This window comes from Leucoraja erinacea, chromosome 6, assembly GCF_028641065.1.
Source record: "Leucoraja erinacea ecotype New England chromosome 6, Leri_hhj_1, whole genome shotgun sequence".
Taxonomy (NCBI): domain Eukaryota; kingdom Metazoa; phylum Chordata; class Chondrichthyes; order Rajiformes; family Rajidae; genus Leucoraja; species Leucoraja erinaceus.
The window spans coordinates 33223065-33246101 of record NC_073382.1 but is presented as its reverse complement, the minus strand read 5'-3'; the positions used below and the strand labels follow the sequence as shown (position 1 = coordinate 33246101).

At 43.1% G+C, this 23037-nt stretch overlaps 1 pseudogene; it reads right to left on the bottom strand.

The window, feature by feature from the left end:
• Nucleotides 1-11000: 11000 nt before the first annotated feature.
• On the bottom strand, nt 11001-17544 carry LOC129697992 (40S ribosomal protein S27-like; annotated as a pseudogene).
• Between the last annotated feature and the right edge of the window lie 5493 nt (nt 17545-23037).

The window sequence follows — 23037 nt, the reverse complement described above, 5'->3', positions numbered from 1 at the left end:
CATAAGATTGTTAAGGGCTTGGACACACTAGAGGCAGGAAACATGTTCCCGATGTTGGGGGAGTCAGAACCAGGGGCCACAGTTTAAGAATAAGGAGTAAGCCATTTAGAACTGAGATGAGGAAACACTTTTTCTCACAGAGTGGTGAGTCTGTGGAATTCTCTGCCTCAGAGGGCGGTGGAGGCAGGTTCTCTGGATGCTTTCAAGAGAGAGCTAGATAGGGCTCTTAAAAATTGTGGAGTCAGTGGATATGGGGAGAAGGCAGGAACGGGGTACTGATTGGGGATGATCAGCCATGATCACATTGAATGGCGGTGCTGGCTTGAAGGGCCAAATGGCCTACTCCTGCACCTATTGTCTATTGACTATTTTCTATTGTCTATTTAGCGTGGATGCACTGCTATTTTCAGGTCCCTCCAGAAATGTTCGATTGGGTTCAAGTCAGGCTCTGGCTGGGCCACTCAAGGATATTCACAGACTTATCACAACGCCGTCCTGCGTTGTCTTGGCTGTGTGCTTAGGGTCATTGTCCTGTTGGAAGGTGCACCTCTGCCCCAGTCTTAGGTCCAGAATGCTCTGGAGTAGGTTTTCACCAAGGATCTCTCAGTACTTTGCTCCATTCATCTTTCTCCCGATCCTGACTAGTCTCCCAGTTCCTGCCAGTGAAAAACATCCCCACAGCATGATGCTGCCATCAATATGCTTCACCGTAGGTATGGTATTGGCCAGGTGATGAGCGGTGCCTGGTTTCCTCCAGACGTGACACTTGGCATTCAGGCCAAATAGTTCAATCTTTGTTTCATCACACCAGAGAATCTTGTTTCTCATGCCTTTTGACAAACTCCAAACGGGCTATCATGTGCCTTTTATGTGCCTTTTACTGAGGTGTGGCTTCCCACTGGCCACTCTACCATAAAGACCTGATTGGTGGAGTGCTGCAGATATAGTTGTCTTTCTGGAAGGTTCTCCCATCTCCACAGAGGAATTCTGGAGCTCTGCCAGAGTGACCATCAGGTTCTTGGTTCTCAGTTATTTATTTTTAATTACTTTTTAGCATTTTAAGATATTGTTTCTCCCTTTGACAGAATAGTTCCACACAAGCTAAATCACTTTTGTGCCCATGTTTAAAGCAAATTAACCACTGAGTTAATTATTAGTTCATTTTCTCAGACCACATTAACAGAACACTGAAAACCATTTTCAAAATTTAACTGAATTTTACCTTTATAAATCATGCTGGCAATAACATTCATGTACCTGTATATGCCATGTCGATTTGGCTCCTATGCTGCAAATATTCATTGTTCCTATTAAATCCTATATCTTGTTCGAATCAATCTACTATTTAGTTATCAGGGTAGAATGTGATCCAGTGAGAATGTAAATTGCTCATTCCTAAGCTTCCCCCCAGTCCAGTTTCAGTAAAAACACTGAATCAAGCACATGAAACAACTACATTTTATTTTAACAAAAGCACATTACAGTTCAACCACTGTACCTATCCCACCATGTGCTCGATCCTCATATAAGCCTGTTAAAGCCCTCTAGGCCTTGCTCAGACAGAGACACTCCAGAAAGTTACACAGTCCCAAGCGTTTTCCCAGAAGATCGATGCTGGAACTTGAGGTAGTGGACATTTATATGTCCCGGGACCTCAAGGGGCCGAACCACATGGGGGTGGTCTCTTAATACCCAATTACATATATCGATTAATCCCAAACATACCAGACATTTCCCTAACCCAATAATACAGCAGCTCAATACATTGTATTCAAACCGGACTTCACAAGGAAGCCAACTTAAAAACATTTACCCTGAACTGCAAGAAACCCAGACAAGGCTCAATACCTCATCCAATCAACATTTGGCAGAGGAGAACTCTGCAACATTATTTACAATTATTTACAAGGTGTATGTCTGGTTTGCAGCCATCCAATCCATTCTATGCATTTTACACCTACTTGACATGGTCTGCAGATGTTCTTATTATTTTCTTGCAAGTTGTATCTAGGTTCCAGATGCACTGGCACCACTCTGCAGCTTGTCCCAGCTTTGCAGAGTGCTATTCCAAATTGACCAAATCTCCCAGCAGCCCTGAAGCTTTTTTACCCCATTTTGAAGTCCTAGCCTCTCCAATTTAGCAAGGATTAACATTCCTTCCTTTATATCATATATGATAACACATCATTTATGATTACCAAATGGCTCAATAATCAGCTAACCAGATATCCATATGTGCTTTACATGTTCCATCTATCTGTCTGATGATATTTTCCATCTATCTATCTGATGATGTTTCTTCCCAGAATCTTATCAAGCGTCCCGAGTTTTCATGAGCATATCTTCACAGGTTCTGTCTGAGGAGTCTTCACCTCCTGAGTTTTCATGGGCGTGAATTCCCTCCATCCATGTTGCTGCCCAGTCTTCCATCACCTTCCACAGTCGAACCTAAACCTTAAAAAATCCTGAAAAACTTGGGACAAAGCAAGTTACCATCATGCTGTCCCATACATTTGCTATAATTCTGCAATGCTAACCCAATTCCAACCTATTATATTACCCTATTACTAGATCCCTATTCCCTAACATACTTTTCATTATTCTAGGATCAAGACTAATTAGCCTTCTCCGTTCTCACACGATGGTATAATATGTATATCTGATGACGGGTAATCATATAAATTTCAACTTGGTTCAGTCCAGATTTCCCTACAGGCGTGACTAAAGCAAGCCATGATACATATTACAATTCAACCAAATTCAGTATTAGCCTTCAATTTACTATTTCAAATGTCAGTGTCCATCTCATCCTTTTCATTCCATAGCATTGTAGCCGATAATACAATTCCCTTCCAATTCCTGTGGAATTCCCAGCTGTTCAAATTGAAACAATCAATTTCCATATGCTATCAATTTCATCATAAATCCAATCAAGAATGACAAATCCAGGGACAATTTCTTTCCACCTTGATAATAGAAGCTGCTTAACCATTAACGGTTAAACAATTCAAACTATCTGGCAAATATGCATGGCTCTGCTATTCTCAATACTTATTCATGTTTCTTCTAAAGTTTACTAAGTACCTCCAGTACCTCTTTTTATTTATGTATACCTCATCACTATGGTAACTCATTACTATGTTGATTCTCTACTATGTTGGTTCTATACTATATCGACTCTTTACTATGTTGGCTTTGTTCTCTCTCGGGGTTCTCATGTACTACTTCTTCTTAGCTCTATGTAACTCTCCTGAATGGTTAGTATTGATTTTCCGAGGGAACTTATACATTTTCATTCTACCTAATAATTTTATACTACCACCTTACGTTTCCAGGGTATGTTTTAGAAACCTAGAAAATAGGCACAGGAGGAGGCCATTCAGCCCTTCATTGTGATCATGGCTGATCGTCCCCAATCAATAACCCAAGCCTGCCTTCTCCCCATATCCCTTGATTCCACTCGCCCCTAGAGCTCTATCTAACTCTCTCTTAAATCCATCCAATGATTTGGCCTTTTAATTCCTGATATCTGCTTGGGTCTGTCCCTTCCTTGATAGTAGCTAAATAGTCCAGTCCTATCTTCAACTATCCTCCTACGAGTGAGACAAGAGAAGAATGTCAAATTAACAGTCAATTATCTACCAATTTTAAGACTGTATCCCTTAAGCCCTCTTAAAATCAATTTACTTATAACTAAATTTTGACGCAAAGTGAGTACGTTGCCCTGAACCACAGAATAATTCATTTTTATTCAGATACAATTCAAAAGAGGATCTATCCCAATAGTCATTATGAGTTGTCAGTGTTGTTTCTTTTGAAGATGATAAAAGTCTTCTTTATTCTCCTTCCTTTTCTTTCTCCAATAGCTAGGTGATATTAAAGTTGGGCACTAGGGTAGGTCTGCTTCTTCTTCTTTTCTGATGGTAGTTTCAGTTATTAGGGAGTGGGGATACTGAGGAGCAATTTGCTCAGCATGCTGGCCTTCCCGAATCGCTTAAAGGGGCAGGACAGTATCAGTTCCTCCTACTGGTCACCTGTTTCTGGGGAGCTACATTACCTTTTGCTGTCTTCTTCCCGTTCTTAAGGGGTCTGTGCATTCTTTTACCTCACTCCCCAGTTAGTGTCTCATCGATATACTGGCCTGCAGGCACCAACTCAGTAACACATTAATATAATATCTTGTTTCCGCGCTCCCGTCCCTCCTGCACAGTAAGTTTGTTTCTTCTCTCCCTAGTGCCATTTCCATTCCGTACTTGCGATCCCATCTCATGGTAGCTACTATGTTCCTATTCTTACTTTCTTTATTGCCCCTTAGTTTTTCTTCAACCTTCCTTCCAATAATATCTCATAGCTCTGGCTGCCTGACTGGCTCGGTTCTCAGACCAGTTCCTGTTATCGGTTTGAATTAAATCGGCTAATTTATTGGGGAGACAATTCAACAAGATAGCACAATATTGAGGGGTACTTGCTCCATTCTAATAGTCTAGATCACCTGAACGGTCCATATATAATTTTGAAACACGGTCTAGAAATTTGTCTGCTCCTTCACCCATCCCTGGTTTTATTTCCAGAACTTGACTTAAATCGCCTGGTTTCTGAAACATTTTTGCAAGGGCCGTTATGACAGCCTCTTCTCTTGCACTGTCATCAATTACTGTGTTTGCCAATGTTTCATAAATCGGGTGTCCTAGGGCTACTAGAAATTCGGTATTCTCAGCTGGAGTAATTATCTATTGTATGGTCTCCCACGTCCCGGAAATCTGCATGATATACACGCATTGTGGTTTGCAAATACTCTATAAAGGCAGCAGTTGACTTCTTCCTATCGGGGATTCTGTTTTGTGCTGCCATTATTTCATGGGGTTTCCACAGCATATGGGCGTCTATGGCACGGGGATTATTCATATTCACTGCGCTGGCCGAATCTGCTGTATCAATTCCTTCCTTTACTTCCTTCCCTTCTTTGTCGCTCTTCTAGGTTGATGCTAACTGCCTTTCGTTGTCTCTGTACTGTACACTGCGCAATGACAATAAAGTTTGAATCTGGATTGTGGATTCTGGACTGGTAACTGTCTATAGGATACCTGTTCAATTTGTAAGCTTTCGGTTATGTCGAAGTCTATTTCAGTATCTAAAATCACTGTCTCACCCTCAGATAAATCTTCCTGTTCACTATGGGTTTCCCAATACGGCCCAAATAAATCATTATTTTCTACTCGAGTAATCTGTCTAGGTGTGGCTCACAGAAATATTCCTGCGGTTGCACTATATCTAACATACCTTTCTTTTTTTAAACACCGGAGCTAACCGTTTTGTTCTACTGGACGATCTATCAATGATGGTGTGGATAGGATTGAAGGATCTGGTACCTGAGTATCTGCTGTTGGTAGAACCTGTTCAGATATAGAATCTGCAGGAGTTGTTATAGATTCTGCAGACCTAAAATATTTATTATGGACATAAGTCATACACGGTGCTAGTGAAGCCTCGGAAACGCAAGAGGACATGGTGGGAGCTGTAAACTTCCACTGGCATTAATTTTTGTCCACTCTTCTAAATATTAATCTTCTTCCCCCTCGAAGTCAGCACTAACCATCGGATTCCTAATCTTTAATTTTACAGGGACTACTTTTCTTCCAGGAGATCCACCTTTCCCTGGTTCTGAGTGTTTCCCTTCATCTCCACTCCTGCCCTTACCACTGCCTGGAGGTCGATCTACTTTACCTTCTTTTAGTTCTAATCCAAGTTTAGCGATCGCTTTTTCCCAACTAGCCATTCTCTTAACCTCCTTATTCGCCTTCCGATCCTAAAAATATTTTCTCCATAATCCTATTAATTATTTTGCACCTTTGTTATTACTATGCTGCCAAATGATCAGTTCTATGTATTTTATTCCACTCACTGTTCTAATTTCCCCCGGTGGCCATAGCTTATTTACTAATTTCTTATTTAATGCTCCAGATAAATTTCTTAATTTCTCTGCCTTAGGAGGAAACTCATTACACATTAGTTGCAATGGGCTCTTTTCCTCTTCTGTTCCATCTCAATCTACATTATTCGCCATGCTTCCGAACACCTGAAACAGAATTTTAAATCATTCCTTTTGATCATTAAATTTACCAAGCTTGCTCCTAGACAATGGCTAATGGTTCAAAGCGATCGCAGCCTTGCTACTCATTACTCCTTTGCTCCACCAATCGTATTCCCTTATTCAAATTCTTCTTCTATTTCCCATGTCCACACACTCTCAACCTTATAACTTTCTCTATCCACAGTCACTCAAGAATCAGAGTACTTCAGGGAAAATTCAAACACATCCAAACACAATCAAACACACTCCCACACTCATTTAATCCTCAACCAAAACATCCAAAAATGATCTTCAGACACGTAAGTAACACCGTCCATAAGCAGGATAACACGCTACCTATCACTATCAGGCACAACCACACACCTAAATAAACTACAAACATTTGTTTATTATAAATCACACACTCTAAGAAATCTTCGTCGTGGCACAATCAATCAGTGGGATGACTTCTCCCCCGCTGCAGCGATCGAAGGAGTACAAACCCTGATCGATCCACCCCGATTCAGATTCTCACAATACAATGTTAAACAAATACGAATATTTAGCTTAAGCACATTCTTACTTCAAGTTTCTAAATCCATAAACACTCGCAAAAGCAGCAACACAAATGACGGTCCATGGACTTAACACGATCTAAATCTTAACTTTTAATCCTTGATACACTCTAAATTTATTTACATACATAGAATATTTACAAAATCCGGATCATATAACAATACGAAAAGCTAGATTTTTACAATTTATAAAATGATTTAAAGTACTAGTGCACAGATCACGAACACTCGATCTCGACGTTGCGTCACGCTTTATCACGCAGTGAACCTCTCTCTCGGATACCGAAGAATTTCCCCTTCCTAATTTGCTCTTTGCTGAGGGGCACAACTGCTTAAATGACTACTTTTCCTCCCGAATGTTACTATCCCTCTGCTAAGACTGGACTTCTATAGGGGGATCTCTATCCCTCCTCTCTAAGTTCGACAGAATTAGGGGTACCCTTCGCTATTCGGATTACTTTTCATCAAGTAAACAGGTTCCCGTCTCTCAGATACTCTTCGCTATCAGGTACTAGTCAACAATTGACCAGACGGTTACTATTCACTGTTGATCTGCCGCGATTCAGAATCGATCATGGACATGCACTAACTCCTAAGTTCTGTATTCAGGAATTGGAATTCCACCTTACTGGCAGAACTTCAATTTGAAATTCAGTATTTGAAAATTTGGCTTTGCAAATATAGACTCAAACTCCTAATTTTAGTGCATATCTCTTCTACGCGGGCTCTCGAATCAAAATAAATTGCCCAGTTGAATTCTTGAACAGACTGGATTATTTTATACTCTGTCCATCCAAGCCCAGGACCTTCTCAAGCTTCTTCATCCCTCACTTCAGGGAGATACTCAGATACCTTCATACAGACACTCCTCTCTGCTGGGCACCAAGGACCCAGCGCCTAGCTGCTTCACACTGTGAGTTATCAATGCCGATTTTCAGAGCGCACCTTTTCAATTCGCGCTCCTGGCAAAGATCCGATTGAAGGCAAGACCTGTTTTTCAATACCTCACTGATTTGGATCCCAAGTCTAGCCCTGGGCCACTTCTCGCCGAATGAAGCACGTTTGACTGTCGTTAAAACAGCAGCAGTCTGCCAACTATGACCAATGTTTTGGGACTCTAACCCAGGAAACGGCCTCTAACCCCACCCTGGTTTTATGCGCCCCAAACCCAAAGGCATGCCAACCACTCCCCCGTGCTTGCTAGACTGCTGTAATTATCTTGATTAGACCCTTTCCCAAGCCCGCGAATGATCGATCTGCTCCGACTAACGAAGTGCCGAAAATCAATGCGTAAACTGCACCATGGGCCCGATTTCTGCACTCGCGATCGAAACAGCTCAGCACCCTTTATCGCAAACGTGTTTGGGGGTCTTTTGAGATCCTGGACGAGGCCCCAATGGAAATTGCTCATTTCTAAGCTTCCCCCCAGTCTAGTTTCAGTAATCAAGCTCTTTAAACAACTAAATTATATTTTAACAAAAGCGCATTACAGTTCAACTACTGTACCTATCCCACCGCGGGTTCGATCCTCATATCTGCCTGTTGAAGTACTCGAGGCCTCGCTCAGACAGAGACACTCCAGAAAGTCATGCAGTCCCAAGCTCGCTCCCAGAAGTTCGATGCTGGACCTCATGGTAGCGGACTTTTATATGTCCCGGGACCTCGAGGGTCCGAACCACATGGGGGTGGTCTCTTAATAACCCAATTACAGATATTGATTAACCCCATACATAAGAGACATTTCCCTAACCCAATTATACAGCAGCTCAATACATTGTATTCAAACCAGACTTCGTAAGGAAGCCAATTTAGAAACATTTACCCTAATCTGCAAGAAACCCAGACAAGGCTCAATACCTCATCCAATCAACACTCGGCAAAGTTGAACTCTGCAACATTATTTACAATTATTTACAAGGTGTATGTCCGGTTTGCAGCCATCCAATCCATTCTATGCATTTTGCAGCTAATTGACAGGGTCTGCAGATTTCTTTATTCATTTCTTGCAAATTGTATCTAGGCTCTAGACACACTGGCACCACTCCGCAGCTTGTCCCAGCTCTGCAGAGAGCAATTCCAAATTGAACAAATCTCCCAGCAGCCCTGAAGCTTTTACTCCATTTTGAAGTCCTAGCCTCTCCAATTTAGCCAGGATTAACAAGAAAGTGTGGAAGCAGCCACATTGATTCAGCACCCAGGCTTAAAACTAGTATTGTATTTACTATCCATGAGAGGAGTGATGCAAAACAGGCAGCTGAATTGTTATCATCTGTTCTACACCATTGCATCAAGGTAAGTTCAACCTTTGTATTTTTTTTTATCATAAGAGGTAGCCAGTCCACCCCAGCATATTTATTAAGAACACGAGGTTAACTGTAAATTAATTGCATTCTATTACCCAGCAGAGGAGCTGTCACAATTCACTCACAACAACATACTTTCGACATTGTACTCTGGTGCAAAGCAGATAATAGTAAATCAAGCATGAATCAAACAAAGCAAATATGAAAGGGACTTGTGTACTTAATGTCATCCGTTTTATGCCATCATATTAAGCCAGAATCAACTGCATTATATTCTGTGTACTCATCAGTAAAAACTCAACATACTGTTTTCTCTAGAACCCCAGAGGTTATGGGAGTCCTGATAGAAGTATATAAAATTATGAGGCATAGATAGGATAGACAGTCAGAACATTTTCCCGGGATGGAAAAATCAAATAACAGGTGTCATAGATTTAAACAAAGTGGGGCAAAGTTTAAAGGAGATGAGTGGGGCAATTTTTATTCCACAATGTGATGACAGTTTGGAATTTGCTGCCGGGGTGGGTGGTTGAGGCAGATATGACAATGGCATTTAAGAGACTTTTGGATAAGCACATGGATATTCACATAATGGAGGGATATGGATTAAGTGCAGAGAGGTAAGATTTGGACTTGCCATCATATTTGACACAGACATTGTGGGCCGAAGGGCCTGATCTGGTGTTTTATGTTCTACAGTGGTGCACCTCCTCCTACTCCAGCAGTGACATCCGCAGACAGTGTCCAGATTTCAAGCAGATAAAGCAGTGACACGCAGCATCCTGTCAGCCAGCTGTGGAAGTGGCCCTGCTCTTCCTCAAATGACAACTTTCATGTCAACTTTTCGGTTGACTCCTTCCATTTCCTCCAAATACAAGACCTAGCTATGGGCACGCGCATGGGCCCTAGCTGTGCCTGCCCCTTTGTAAGGTACGTCGAACAATCTTTGTTCAAGGCGTACCAGGGTCCTATCCCCAAACTCTACCTCCGCTACATCGACGACTGCATTGGTGCTACCTCCTGCACTCACACACAACTCATTGACTTCATCCATTTCACCACTAACTCCATCCCCTACTTCCAATCCTTCCGTCTACACCACATCTGCACCCAGGTTAAAGTGTTCCACACCAGGGCATCGGAGATGTCCTCATTCTTCAGGGAAATGGGGTTACCCTCTTCGACTATAGATGAGGCTCTCACCAGGGTCTCTTCTATACCCCATAACTCTGCTCTCATTCCCCATCCCCCCACTTGTACCAAGGGCAGACTCCCCCTTGTCCTCACCTTCCACCCTACCAGCCGTCACATACAACAAATAATCCTCCGACATTTTCGCCACTTCCAACGGGATCCCACCACCGGCCACATCTTCCCAACTCCTCCCCTGTCTGCTTTCCCCAGAGACCGCTCCCTCCGTAACTCCCTGGTCAATTCATCCCTTCTCACCCAAACCAACTCCTCTCCTGGAACTGGCCCTTGCAACCGCAGGAGATGCTACACTTGTCGCTTTACCTCCCCCTTGACTCCATTCAAGGACCCTAGCAGTCTTTCCAGGTGCGGCAGAGGTTTACCTGCACCTCCTCCAACCTCATCTATTGCATTCGTTGCTCTAGGTGTCAGCTGCTCTACATCGGTGAGATCAAGTGTAGGCTTGGCGATCGTTTCGCCCAACACCTCCGTTCGGTTCACATTAACTTACCTGATCTCCCAGTGGCTCAGCACTTTAACTCCCCCTCCCATTCTGAAACCGGTCTTTCTGTCCTGAGCCTCCTCCATGGCCAGAGTGAAGACCACCATAAATTGATGGTCTAGCACCTCATATTTCGCTTGGCCAGTTTACACCCCAGTGGTATGAACACTGACCTCTAATTTCAGGTAGTCCCTGCTTTCTCCTCCCCTTCTCAGATCTCCCTCAGCCCACTGTCTCCACCTCTTCCTTTCTTCTTCCCGTCCCCCCGTCCCCCCGTCCCCCACCCTCACATCAGTCTGAAGAAGGGTCTCAACCCGAAACTTTGCCTATTTCCTTCAGCATTTTTGTCTACTTTCATGTCAGTGTTGCTTCCTGCAGAAGGAGACAACATTGTATATCCTTGCCTTTCCTCCCTTGGGCTAGCAGATTACAGTGGAACATTTGACACATAGCACTCAAATCACAATGTGTTTGAAAACAACGGTGATTTTATCGCAGCCAGGGCACTTAACATCCGTGAAGTAGGAGTCTGGGCTTTGCACCGCATGCTTCTTATTGTTCTTTTGCTTCTCCACCTCAGGCATGTCACAACCTAAATTAATTTGGTTATTTCATTATTTTGTTGTTGAAAGCCAACCAACAAATTCGGAATGGATTTATCTTTCAATTACATGTACTGGGGGATATTAATCTCAATTTTGATGTAAATGTTTTCTTGTTAGGGAATGGGAAGAATGAGGCTTTCAGATTTATTTTTCTCTCTAAAATCAAAAACATCTTATTAAGGACAAGAACATCTTATAAGGACAATGCTATTCTGGAAGGCTTCATAATGGTAGCAATAAAATAGTTGAATGTAGTAATATCACGGAGCCCTTTTCAAAAGGATCGTTGTTTTGGTGATGGATTGCAAACTGAATATCAATGGTTAAAATTGAACTGTGGAACTACATCAGTATTTTCACTTTAATCTTGAACCTGATATCAATGCATCTCTAACTCAGCAGTTCTAAGTTAACCAAGTAGGTCCAGGCAACCACATTAATCCTTGCCGATGGGATGAACATTTTTATGAGGCTGGCAGCATCACATTAACCAGCTTTATGGGGTTACCGTTTGTTTACCAAATTTCTCAGCTCCAGGAAAATACTAACTTCCTTGACTATTTGATAGACCATTGGATAACATCAGATCATCCTCCAAAGCTCTATTTTGGAGCACCTTTTAGCAGTCCTCCACCCAGCAGCCTTCTATTTATTCCACTCAAAACCCCTCCTCCAGGACCATTTGTAGTCTTATTATCTACTATCGGCTACTTTATATGGTTTTGAAAGTAATTGTGTTGATAAGGATCTTGTGTCAGGACATGAATGTTTAATTGTTATCTGTACCAACAATGGAACAATCAAATTCTTACCTCCAGCAGCTTAACAGACCTGTAACTGAAATAACACATAGATAATGTATAACAATCAAAAATACAATAAATTGACAGCCATAATGCAAGTAAACTATAATAGTTTATTTGTTTTGTTTAGTTTTGAGATACAGCACAGAAACAGGCCCTTTGTCCCATCAAGTCCGCACCGAACAGCGACCCCCACACACTTAAACTATCCTACACGCACAACGGACAATTTACTAAGCCAATGAACCTAAAAACATGTTCATCTTTGGAGTGTGGGAGGAAACTGGAGCACCCGGAGAAACACCACACAGTCTTGGTAAAGACAGCACCCATAGTCACGATCGAACCTGGATCTCTGGCGCTGTAAGGCAGCAACTACCGCTGTGCCACCTTGCTGCCCTAGTGCAAGAAACAGTCTCTAGAGCAACCAAAACCACAGTCAATGGAAGAGCAGAGATAGACGCAAAATGCTGGGACAGGCAGCATTTCTAGAGGGAAGGAATATGTGATGTTTCGGGTCTAGACCATTCTTCAGACTGAGGGTCAGGGGCGATGGATTCCAGAAATATGGAAGGGAGCAAATTTGTTGGGTTAGTGTTGAGTAGTGCTGAGCAACATCTAAAAGGATTGTGGTGAAATTGATTTTAATTGCATAATCAATATTGTTACTGGTGAAAATTACATCTTAACATTGTGCAAGATGTTCATGAAGAAGTTGGTTTCTTACAGTATCAGTATGGAGGGGGGGGGGTGGCAAGAGATCCACTGATTAAATTAAGTGCGACAATGGTAAATAATGGGCCAGAACACATTACCGGGGCAAGCCACGGACCTACATGGGAGAATGGTCTTACCCTCTCATTAGCTATGTATTGACATGCTCCCCACCGTAGTAAGAAAACACTCTTGACAGAATTGACAGTTTTCAAAGCAGTGGATGAAATGTTTCAGTAGAGTTTGTAGGGGTTTCGTTTCCCTTTACTCCACTTCGGGCCCAACTGCCCGAGTTATTCTCTCCCTTGCCGGAGGGTCAAACGGCCACCACTCCACTCGAGCGGTTCCCAAGAGAGAGAATACAACAAAAGGGATTCCCCTGGGTTCTAGACCTCGGAATTATGGTGGGATATGATAAAAGGTTGACTTGACCAGAGTGAGCTGATGAGAGAAAACAGAAACCAAGATGGACTCAAAGCAAGTCTAAAATTTACAGGCTTTAATAAACAATGAGAAATCGAATCTCACCAACACTACATAATACGTGGCTAAACTTATGCTTTAAACTAAGACTATGGAAGGAAAACTATCGGGCACATCGTAAAACTTACTTTACACAATATTACTTGCAAGTCCACCCCCCTTTCCCCTTCTTCTCTCAACCTCTATCCTATTTTGGGAACTTCACCAGGTCACTGGGGTACTTACAGCTGGATTGATGCAGGGTCACGAGCCCTCCAGCAGAGCAGAAAGAGAGAACAAGTTCTGGCTTGACTCCTGCTTTTTATACCTGAGTTTCTCCCTTGAAACCCCCAGGTGGTCCTCTGGACAAAAGGGTCTTTTGATGATTCCCAGTTTTGATCTGGCATGAACAATAGGCTTCCGATGATAAGGGGTTTGCTGATGTCATGATCCCTCAGCCTGATCGTTATCCCATCGCCTAGATGGGCTCCCATTGTCCCAATGGATGGGTCATCCACAATGGTGATATGTTTTGCTGTTGGGCTGTTTATTCCCGTCTGCTGAGGCTCGGTTCTTTCCTTTGTGTATCCAAGATAATCTCGTTATCTCCGTCTCAGCCTTTCCTGCCCACTCCATTCGCACAGTCGTGTAATGCCCAGGCCCACAGACAGGTTCGAAACTTGTTCTTCATTTGTGGATTGGGGTTTTTTCCCTTTGCAGCCAGCCAGTCTGTTTCAAAATGACCATGTCCTTATCCGAGTTCTTCCATAATTTTAGAGGAATTGCCCCAATAACTTACAAGTTTTATAAATGGGGCGTGTATCCCAATCAGCCCACACACAGGACAGTTATACCATAGAGACCCTGCTATTGCCAGGGGTCCTCTGCTGCTCTGTGCCAGGGCCTTATGGGTCAGGAAGACCACTCTTTAAAATACAGGGAAAACAAGTTCCAAGAAAAGGGGATTATGGGCAGCAGGACCTGCTGAAGAAAATTGCAGCCCTAAAGAATGCAGCAAGAGCTGCAATAAAATGATTTTTTAAAAGAAAATTGTGATTAATTCTAAAAGAGCTTGCTAATGTATCAGAAAAGGTGAATAAGAGGTAAAATGAATCCTTTAAAAATTGCAATTAAAATAAGGAAATAACAATCAATAATTATTTTGTATTCACAGAGATAGTGAAATAAAAGGTAGCATACCAAACATTTCAGGGAAATTAATCAAACACTGGAAATTATAATAAAGAAAAAAACAGTATTTAAAAAATGAAGGCAGAAATGGCCAACCAAGATCCAAGACTTGTCATTTTGCATCCCAGATTTTAAATGAATTAGTGTAAGAAAATAGTAAGATTAAACGAGAACTTACCAGTTTGAAGTTTGATCATTATTTTATGAGGAGTAACGTTAAGGGATTACGTTAAGAACCCCGCCAGGTCGCATGCGTGTCATTCTTCAAAGCAGCGGTGTGAAATCACAGATAACTGTAATGACTAAACATAGTAAGATTAGAGAAGAGATACCAGTTGAGTATATGATTAAGGGTGGGAGTGGAGGGCACGTAATCCCTCAACGTTACTCCTTACTTTCTAACCAACAGACCCCAGTCTGTGAGGTTAGACAAGCATACCTCTTCAACCCTCACCCTGAACACCGGCGTTCCACAGGGCTGTGTGCTGAGCCCCCTCCTCTACTCCCTCTTCACCTATGACTGCACACCTGTACATGGTACTAACACCATCATCAAGTATGCAGATGATACAACAGTGATTGGCCTCATCAGCAACAACGATGAGCTGGCCTACAGGGAGGAGGTCCAGCACTTAGCAGCATGGTGCGCTGACAACAACCTGGCCCTTAACTCCAAGAAGACCAAGGAGCTCATTGTAGACTTCAGGAAGTCCAGAGGCGGCACGCACACCCCCATCCACATTAACGGGATGGAGGTGGAACGTGTTTCTAGCTTCAGGTTCCTGGGAGTCAACATCTCCGATGACCTCTCTTGGACCCACAATACCTCTACTCTGATCAAGAAGGCTCATCAGCGTCTCTTCTTCCTGAGGAGACTGAAGAAGGTCCATCTGTCTCCTCAGATCCTGGTGAACTTCTACCGCTGCACCATTGAGAGCATCCTTACCAACTGCATCACAGTATGGTATGGCAACTGCTCTGTCTCCGACCGGAAGGCATTGCAGAGGGTGGTGAAAATTGCCCAACGCATCACCGGTTCCTCGCTCCCCTCCATTGAGTCTGTCCAAAAGCAAGCGCTGTCTGCGGAGGGCGCGCAGCATCGCCAAGGACTGCTCTCACCCCAACCATGGACTGTTTACCCTCCTACCATCCGGGAGGCGCTACAGGTCTCTCCGTTGCCGAACCAGCAGGTCGAGGAACAGCTTCTTTCCGGCGGCTGTCACTCTACTCAACAACGTACCTCGGTGACTGCCAATCAGCCCCCCCCCCCGGACACTTATTATTATTTATCGAAATCGTTTGCTATGTCGCTCTTCCAGGGAGATGCTAAATGCATTTTGTTGTCTCTGTACTGTACACTGACAATGACAATTAAAATTGAATCTGAATCTGAATCTGAATCTCATAAAATAACGATCAAACTTCAAACTGGTAAGTTCTCGTTTAATCTTACTATTTCACTTCGGAGTCACGTGAGTGACTACGTGAAGATTTTAAAGCTCTGTGATTTCATGCTGATGAAATGAGCCAATGCATCACATTTGCCTTGATTATGGGGAGAATAGTGTTAACATCATCAGACATCAATACGATATTGAAAACCCAATGATAAATATATTAACACCAAATTATAGCGCCTATTTATGGGGTAAATTATATTACAGAACTTAAAATTGTTTCTGCAAATGTTCCAGGTTCAATGACTGGTTTGTTATAAAATCGTTGGAAAGTTTTCTCCGTTGACCATCCTGCTGTCTTGAGGATTTGGTCTATAGGAACATCCAACTTCATAGCTGCCGATGTAGCTGCAGTCCTGGTGGAGTGAGATTTAAAATGCTAGTGTCCAGCCTTTATTAGGACCTGTTTTAGCCATCTAGAGATGGTCTGGACTGTCACTGTTTTGAGTGGCTGTTTGTAGCTGATTTAAAGTGACATTTTTTTCCCTCTGATGATCTTAGTATACTCCATATATAATAGTAAGTGTGTTACAATACAGAGATGATCATCTGTCGGGTAGGCCCTGAATTCTGTTTTTTAGGCCTGCTGACCCCTGTCTGTTCTGTTTGACTAATTCATTGATGTGAAAAGTTAAATTTCCAGATGAAATAGTAATGTTGTCCAGCCTTAGTTTCTGTAGTGACTGGACCCTTTGTGCCGTGACCAAGGCCATCAGCATGACTACTTTCATAGTCAGTGTCTGTAGGGACAGAGCTGTAGCTGGAGACCAGTTTCTTAACATGGTCAGTACAATGCTCACATCCCATATTTGGGAGTACCTGGTTCTTGGGGGATTAACATTAAAAATGTCCCTCATGAGTTTGTTTACCAGGGTGTGTCCCAACAGAATGCCGCTCTGTTCCTTGCCACAGGTATTTTGACAGAGCACTTCTGGCTCAGTTGATGGCACTATGACTGAGCCTCTCATTGTAATGGAGGCTTGACAGGAATTCCAGAACAGACGGGATATTCATAGATCTGTGGGTGATGTTCATTGTTGTGACAGTACTTCCCATTTCTTGATGACACCAAGTACTGTTTTTTGGTGGACTGTCTGTGGGCCGCTGAAATAATATCCACTGTTTGGTCTGTCAGTCCCAGGTGTAGTAGAGGTGCTTTCAAACTCTACAAATTATTTGGTTTATATAATTATGACATGGGTAACTTCCCCTTGTTGCGGGATGAACCAGTAAATTAGGTCTATGATGGATGGTGATGCATGGTTCTAACACCATGTCGAGTATCACTGGGACCCATGGTTGAGTAGGCCAATCGGGTATTATCAAAATACCAGACGCGGAGTCTTGCTGTATATTCCTAAATACCCGACTGATGAGGCAGAAAGGAGGGAATGCACAAATAAACAATCCCCCAATGCAGCAAAAATGCATCTGTTGCCACTGCCCCAGGTTCTGGTTCCCATGAACATAATTCAATAGTTGGTGTGAGCCTGGATGCGAATAGATCGATATCTGGTGTTCCATACCGTGCTGTAATTTCAGCAAATACATTTTTATCCAACATCCATTCAGTGTTTTCATTGAATTTGCGTGACCTGTTGTCTGCAACTAAATTTAGTTTACCTGGTAAGTAGGTAGCTGATATCCAATTATCTCTCTCTGGATACACTATTGCCAAATTGTGTTGGCCAGATTGTCACATAATGTCGATTTGTTTCCACCCATATGGTTGATATATGCTACCACAGCGGTGTTGTCAATTTGTAGTCTAACATGCTGGTGATATAACCCAGAACAATATGACTTAAGGCCATGGAATGCACTTAACATTCCCAGGTAGTTTATGCCCAGTGTTTGTAATAATGATGCCTTCTGTGCATTCCATCTCCCCCACAGCTGGAGATGGAATTGGTAGCACCCCATCCAAGTGCACTGGCATCTGCTTGTAGTTCCATAGACGGGTAGCTGATAATGTTTGCATAGGAACAATGCCTAATGTTATCTTTCCACCATTTTAGTTACATTATGACCTCTGTTGGTAGCTTAATTGGTCTGTCAAAATGACCACCATAATTTTTGAGTGCTCGTATTCTGTAATTTTTGATAATGTAAAGGTCCGATTTGTGTGGCTGGAAACGCAGCCACTATTATGCCAATTATTCTTGCTACCAGTCTGATGCATGGTTTTGTGATGTCAATGATTTTGCTGCAAGCCTCCATTAAGGCTGTAACCTTTTCTTTCGGCAAAGTCACTGACATGTGAACTGAGTTAAGGGTGAACCCCAGATGATCCATTGTGTTAAATTACATCTGTGGTCACCTCTAATGGGTACTTATATAGTAAGCATCTTTTAAAACAATGCTTGCCATGTAGTAACCTAGGAAATCAATTGCTTAGCAGTAACAAAGGTTTCCATCTAGTAATGAATATATAGTACGAAAGTATTCAAATTAGTCAAATCTATGATGATGCGGCAACCACCATCTTGTTTACGATAAAGATTTTGGACACAAATTCCTGTGATTCGTGTTGGGTTTCCTCCTTTATTCCTTTTTTATATGGCCACTGTAGTTCAGCATGCGCTTTTGATTTTTCTTTGCCTGTAAGCACGAACATTCGGTTCGGTACATGCTGAACTGGAGGATTATGTTTTTGTATAAATTCTATGGTATAACCCTATACTTGTGAAAATATAAGTGTCGGTAGTTAATTTATTGCATGCATCCAGATAGAATTGTAATCTCCCACCAACCTCGTAAGGAACCAGACCCACCTACCTCCATGGTAACTATTGGTAGGTTTGTTACTTTTTCAGCATCCTCCGTGGACGTTGAGGCGCCGGTGTCTGGATCTGTAGTTGGGTCGGTGTTGAGGTTTAGCGCATTCCCCAGGAAGGCCGGTCTGGGCCATGGCCTAAAAAGACCGATGTTGAGTGTTCCTGGCCTTTGAGCTTTCACCAGTTTGTCTTGGCCGACTGGTGGTGCATAGGGGTGCTTTTTCTGGCCAAAGTAGTTTTTAGACGTTGCTCTAATGAGCCCCAGGGTTTTACCCTCTTTGTCAAGTTATTTTACCTTTGATAAGTTGCCTCCAAATAGTAATATTGGTGGTTTGAAGGTTCCAGGTTTGTATAGGCCTGCAAATAAGGGTCTAAAGCCGGTTGGATGGCAGTTCTTCCTAATGCTGTTTACTCGTATTGGTAGTTGCAAAATAAAGCCAGTGCATCCTGGTGATCTTGTGTCATGTCTTTTTTGTTTATTGTGCGGGCGAGAACCGTAATTCCCGCTGTTAGGACTTTCAGAACTTTCTGTACTTTCAAGTCCCTGGCTCTGATTGAGGCTCTGACATGTTTTCAAGTACACTGGTTGACACTGGGAACATTCAGTGTTTTGCAGTTCCCTGGTGGTAAGTGTCTTGCTGTGGTGTCCAATTATGCCTGTCCTTATAGATGGTTGAATGACAAGTAGTCGATACTTGCAGCTATTTTAGGTTCCAGGTTTTGGCCAGTTTGGTCGGGTTGAATAATCTGGGACACCATATCCAATAGGTTTTCTTGCACCCCATGTGCACTAGGGGTATGTTCTGCACCCCTCTTCAGGGTCATCCCAGAATTGACCCCCTGTACTCCCCTCTGATGAGGGAGAAACACTGTGCAGCCCTACAAGAGGTACTGCTGTAGGACTTACTAGCTGCCCACTGTGACTAGTTTCTATCTCCCGGAGCCTGTCACTTTGAAGTATTTGCTCCAACAGCCGCTCCAACTGGCTCCAATTGTCTCGGGCACAGGCCACTCGCGGCTGTTCCAGTTCCTGCAGCTGCTCCAACCGGCTCCAATGCTCACAGGCACTGACCGTCGCGGCTGCTCCTGAAGCCGCTCCAACCGGCTCCAATGCTCACAGGCACTGGCCGTCATGGCTCCTCCTGAAGCCCCTCCTGCTCCGGATCCTGCAGCCGCTCCAACTGGCTCCAATGCTCACGGGCACTGGCCGTCGCGGCTGCTCTTGTTCCCTGCTCCCAGCTGCTCCAACCGGCCCCAGTGGTCACGGGCACTGGCCGCTCGCGGCTATTCAGAGTCGGACTCATCGGAGTCAACGACTCTGTTAGTTTTTTGCCTCTCTTTACCGCCCGGCCATGGCCGGTGCGGGAGCGAAGTTGGGCACAGCTGTTCCCATTATGGGAGATTGGCGTGCCATTGGCTGCTGCTGCTGGCTGCCCGCAACTCCGCGGTTCTCCCCCGCCAGCTTTTTCGCAGCCTTTGTGGATCTGGTCCATGTCTCCACCTGTAAGGTAAGTGGAAGAAACGCAGAGTCTCCTTACCTGCTGGTCCCGGCTTTCAAATTCTGCCACTAAGGGGGAACAACCCTGCTGTGACTCGTTGCAATGCATGTAGCGATATGACACGCATGCGTCTTGGCGGGATTCTTCACATAGTCACTCACATGACTCCGAAGTAAAATTAAGATGTTGTGGTTATTATTTTCTAAATGTCTCATGTGTCAGGAATCATCCCTTTAGGTTGAAAAGCTGCAAAATGAATTTGACTGTTAAGAAAATTGATAAAGCCAGAGCAATTATTCTAGCATCTGCTGCAAAGAAGTTTTTGGAATGCATAATTAAGGGCAAAGTTACCAAGCATTTAAAAGAAATTTATGCTGTTTTGAGGGTGCTGCTGTGATTTTGTGCAAGGTTAATTTGTCATGTCCAATGAACCAAGCCAATTATTTTGATAAAAACAAATAAACTAGTTGTCAGAAACATTATTTATGTAAACTACCAGAGGAACATAAGAGGCAGATTGCTGGAAATAAAACTTGCAGAACTGAAGGGAAAATATCAGACTGATGTTTAGATTAGTTAGACAGTGAAAGACAGTGATTAGTCATCATTGGTATGTACTCAACATTGAAGGAAGCATCCTTGATGTTACACATAAATTATGTGCAGGAGCCTCAATTTTGTTTTAAAGAGCCAAATAGCACAATGGAGAAACATCTATCTATATTACTAAAAGTCTGTTCTTGACCGGTTTTGGCCATCTGTGCTGCGAATTCCGAGAGAACGCCGCCACCTACGGCCATCATTTTTGGCCACCTTGCTCAGAGACCCCCTCCGCCACTTGTGTGCCGAGGATTTTTTCAGTCGATTAAAAATGACAGACATATTAATGTTTTTACAAAATTCCCGATTCTCTCTGCTGCCCCCGCTGGTGGCAGGGGGGAGGGACTACAAAACCAGGAAGTGGTGTGCCACACAGTCTCTTCATGATAGAGGAAGGCAGAGGGTCACGTTTCTCTGAGCTGAGAATAACACTGGACAAATGTCTACTCAAATGTAAGTGCCCTTAGTGGTTCTAAAATGCTTGCAGAATATGTCTATTGGTTCTAAAGCTTGCAAAAAAGTGTCTATTGGTTCTAAAGCTTGCAAAAACATGTCTATTGGTTCTAAAGCTTGCAAAAAATATCTATTGGTTCTAAAGCTTACAAAAAAATGTCTATTGGTTCTAAAGCTTGCAAAAAATGTCTCTATTGGTTCTAAAGCTTGCAAAAAGTGTCTCTATTGGTTCTAAAGCTTGCAAAAAATGTCTCTATTGGTTCTAAAGCTTGCAAAAAAATGTCTATTGGTTCTAAAGCTTGCAAAAAAAGTGTCTATTGGTTCTAAATCTTGCAAAAAGTGTGTATTGGTTCTAAAGCTTGCAAAAAATGTCTTTGGTTCTAAAGCTTGCAAAAAAATGTCTATTGGTTTTAAAGCTTGCAAAAAATGTCTATTGTTTCTAAAGCTTGCAAAAAAATGTCTATTGGTTCTAAAATGGTTCATACTAGTGCTCCTTACTGCAAATGGTGGCATGAAGTTGAAAGGCACTACTTACTGCAAATGGTGGCTTGGGAGCATTGGCTTGAAGTTGAAAGGCACTACTTACTGCAAATGGTGGCTTGGGAGCTTTGGCTTGAAGTTGAAAGGCACTATTACCGCAATTGGTGGTTTGGTTGCTTTGGCTTGAAGTTGAAAGGCACTACTTACTGGAAATGGTGGCTTGGTTGCTTTGGCTTGAAGTTGAAAGGCACTACTTACTGCAAATGGTGGCTTGGGTGTGGCTTGGGTGTGGCTTGAAGTTGAAAGACACCACTTACCGCATATGGTGGCATGAAGTTGAAAGGCACTACTTCCTGCAAATGATGGCTTGGGTGTGGATTGAATTTGAAAGGCACTACTTACTGCAAATGGGCGGCATGGGTGCATTGGCTTGAAGTTGAATGGCACTACTTACTGCAAATGCTGGCATGGTTGAATGGCACTACATACTGCAAATGATGGCTTGGGTGCTTTGGCTTGCATTTGAAATGCAATACTTACTGCAAATGGTGGCTTGGGTGCAATAGCTTGAAGTTGAAAGGCATTACTTACTGCAAATGGTGGCATGAAGTTGAAAGGCACTACTTACTGCAAATGGCGGCTTGGGAGCTTTGGCTTGAAGTTGAAAGACACCATTTACTGCAAATGGTGGCATGAAGTTGAAAGACACCACTTACTGCAAATGGTGGCATGAAGTTGAAAGGCACTACTTACTGCAAATGGTGGCTTGGTTGCTTTGACTTGAAGTTGAAAGGCACTACTTACTGCAAATGGTGGCTTGGGAGCTTTGGTTTGAAGTTGAAAGACACTACTTACTGCAAATGGTGGGTTGGGAGCTTTGGCTTGAAGTTGAAAGGCTCTATTACTGCAAATGGTGGCTTGGTTGCTTTGGCTTGAAGTTGAAAGGAACTACTTACTGCAAATGGTGGCTTGGGAGCTTTGAGGTTGAAAGGCACTACTTCCTGCAAATGATAGCTTGGGTGTGGCTTGGGTGTGGCTTGGAGTTGAAAGACACCACACTGCAAATGGTGGCTTGGGAGCTTTGACTTGAAGTTTAAAGGCACTACTTACTGTAAATGGAGGCTTGGGGGCTTTGGCTTGAAGTTGAAAGGCACTATTACTGCGACTGGTGGCTTGGTTGCCTTGGCTTGAAGTTGAAAGGCACTACTTACTGCAAATGGTAGCTTAGGTGTGGCTTGAAGTTGTAAGGCACTACTTACTGCAGATGGTGGCTTGGGTGCAATGGCTTGAATTTAAAATGCATTACTTACTGCAAATGGGGGTGTGGGTGCATTGACTTGAAGTTGAAAGGCACT